General features: G+C 44.0%; 1 non-coding gene across 1 annotated transcript; it reads left to right on the top strand.

Moving 5' to 3' along the window:
* The first annotated feature begins 519 nt into the window (after nt 1–519).
* LOC144764561 (U5 spliceosomal RNA) lies at nt 520–635 on the top strand. The gene has a single exon (XR_013596615.1). It is a non-coding gene; the product is annotated as a U5 spliceosomal RNA (small nuclear RNA).
* Nucleotides 636–3,320: the final 2,685 nt, after the last annotated feature.

Here is a 3,320-nt window from a genome sequence, read left to right as displayed (position 1 = left end):
ACCTTAATTGAAGTAGAAAAATAAATAAGAGTAAGTGATAAAATATAAAGGATTTATTTTACATTGGCTATGAGAGTGATGAACCGAGGTATGATTGCCACCCAACTCTTAAATTGGCAAAAGCAGGTAGCCCTTTACATAGTGAATTTTTTCTTCATACATACTAATCATGTGACCAACTACGGCCACATTTGAGAAACATTACACAACTAAAGTCAAGCCTCCCTCCCTTCTTCATTCATTCCTGCAATCACTCCCACCCTACTGACTACTAGTTCTTAGTGCTATCTGCCTACGTGTTATTTGGTTTGTGTAATTTATGTGTCCTATAACTCAGCTCAATCAGAACGCAGGATCTGCCTACGTGTTATTTGATTTGTGCAATCTAACTATTTGTCTTATCTGACTACGTGTCTATTTCCACAACCTCAGTATAAACAGAGCACATGATTTTGCTCTTGTTGCAATGTATTTTGATCATCCCTATGTCTTGTTTTTCCCTATGAAATTGACCTCAAAACACTCTGGTTTCTCTTCAAACCGAATAAATCTTTCGCCTTTTACTAAAGATTTCCGGGGGGAGGAGCATTAAAGAGTTTCACTCAATTTTTGAAAGTTCTATCTCTGATAGAGCTGCCCTGCAAAGTTTAAAATAGATAAAAGTGGTTGTCTGAAATAGACCTCAAAGTTGATTGGTTTATTTACATCACTCACCCGGTACTACCTCCTCACACAATTATTCTCTGGAGGAACTGTCAATACTGGTTTGTTTGATGTACCAGGGACTTCTTGATTTGTTTGTTTTATTGATGTCTAGATACCATCAGTATGTATCAAGGGTTGCAGCTGTTCTCCATCTGAACTTGTCTACTGTAATTTATTAACTTGAAGCATTGGGCACATGCTGCTGTCAAAGCACGTATAATCCTGCATGGCTAAAGGAGAGGCTTATTAATGACATTTCTCTGGATCTCCAATACCTGTACTAAAACTTTACGTTCCCAGTGAAAGTCATGGAAAAGATCGTCAACAGGCAACTGACCCACTTCCTTGAGGAGAACAACATCCTGGACCCGTCCCAATCCAGATTCCGCAGCAATCACTGCACCGAAACCGCCCTCATCGCTGCCACAGACGACATCAGGACCATACTGGACAACGGCGAAACTGGGGCCCTCATCCTCCTGGACCTCTCAGCCGCCTTCTGCCACCACACCCTACACACACTCCTACACAATGCAGGAATATGCGACAAAGTCCTGGACTGGACCTCCTCCTTCCACCCCGACAGAACCCAGAGGGTCTGCCTCCCCCCTTTTCTTTCTGAAGCCACCAAGATCATCTGTGGCATGCCCCAAGGATCACCCCTCAGCCCTACCCTTCTCAATGTCTACATGGCACCGCTCGCCAACATCGTCTGCTCCCACAACCTCAACATCGTCTCCTACGCCGACGACACTCAACTGATCCTCTCACTCACCAAAAACTCCGCCACCACCAATGCCAACCTCCATGAAGGAATGAAGGCCGTCGCCAGCTGGATGCAGACCAGCCGCCTGAAACCTAACTCGGACAAGACAGAGGTCCTCATCCTCGGATCCACTCCCTGGGGTACGTCAATATACTCAAATTACTACCTCCTCCATAAATGATCTAAAATCACTCCACTCCAACGAATTAGCAATCGACCAGAGCTGTCTGGCCAACATAGCCACGAGCAGGGTAATGGTGAAAAGATCTTCTTTTCCCGAACTCCGTGATTACACACGCTCGAGAAAAATACCAAATATGGAGGCTATAAAGAAGGAACAACCCCTAACAGCTATCTATTTAAATACCCGCTCCATAGTCAAACACCAGTTGGAAATACATAACCTACTAACGACCGAAAAACCAGATATCATTCTGTTAACAGAAACTTGGTTAACACAAGACTCCGCCCCTGATATCCTAGCAGCCTTACCGAGCGACTACTATATCCTCCAAGCAAACCGCCCCCAGGGAAAAATAGGAGGGGGAGTGGCAGCTATAATACATCAAGACCGTAAATACTCTGCACGTACCCGACTCGACCTACCTCAAGTAGACAACCTAGTGATCAAACTAGAGTCCGATTCCGCCCCACTAGTCCGTGTCATACTCTATAGACCACCACAGAGCATGCCTCAGTTCCCACAGCTTCTGAGTGAACAGATGACACAAATCACAACTAACCACACAAAAATACTACTGATTGGTGATTTCAACTACTGGGTATATAACCCAGCAGGTGGACCACACTCAGCAGAACTAACTGATCTGCTTAAAGGACTAAACCTCCGCCAGCACATCACCTCTGCTACTCACATCAAAGGACATACTTTGGACCAGTTGTGGTCCTCTAATCTGACCTCAACGGACCCAGATGTCTCCCCTTGTATCTGGTCCGATCACTACCTCATAACATTTTACATATATAATCTCACTAAACCTAAAATACCCCTACCTGAATCTAGATATGTTAGGAGTTGGAACACCATTGATAAAGCCCAATTCCTCGAAACCCTGGCCAACTCAATTCCCATCAGTCAATCCTCCATAGATGGGAATGAGAAAAATCTGTCGGAATGGCTCTTGGCAGCCAGCAATAAACACGCCCTGCTAAGGAAAATACAACGAGCACGTTGTCACAAAGCTCAGAAATGGTTCTCCGACGATTTAAAAAAAGCAAAGCTTACCCTGCGTCAAGCAGAAAGGAAATGGAGAAGCAAATACTCACCTGACGACAAAACTACCTATCTATTAGCCCTTAGAACTTACATAAAAATGATTTTGACCACAAAGTCTGAATATTTCTCACGTAAAATCATCACTTCCAAAAACCAATCAAAGGGCATCTTCTTAATAATCAACAACTTATCTAACCCTGACCGAGTAACCTTAAAAACCATACCTTCGCAATCCTTATGTGATTTCCTAAATAACTTCTTTATTGATAAAAAATCAAAACCATCAAAGCAAGCATCCCCAGTTGCACAAAGCCCACTTGTCAAAACAAACCTAAAAACACACAAAGGCTAGAACAAATCCCAATGATGAATCAATAAGTTTTCTCAGACCTACTAATCAAGGTAAAGTCTGGCTCCCCCAGGGTTTGCTGCCCCCGTGGATTCTTAAAGAAGCCTTTACGGCCTGCCCAGAACCAGCCATGACCCTCCTAAACAAATCGCTACTCCAGGGATATGTACCTGAGGCCTTCAAAGAGGCGTCTGTCATCCCCCTCCTGAAGAAACCAGGAGCAGATCCCGTAACTCTCACCAACTACCATCCTATTTCACTGC

This window comes from Lissotriton helveticus, chromosome 6 (genome assembly GCF_964261635.1).
Source record: "Lissotriton helveticus chromosome 6, aLisHel1.1, whole genome shotgun sequence".
Taxonomy (NCBI): Eukaryota; Metazoa; Chordata; class Amphibia; order Caudata; family Salamandridae; genus Lissotriton; species Lissotriton helveticus.
Note: the sequence above shows the minus strand (reverse complement) of the source record. Positions and strands in the feature narration are given on the sequence as shown.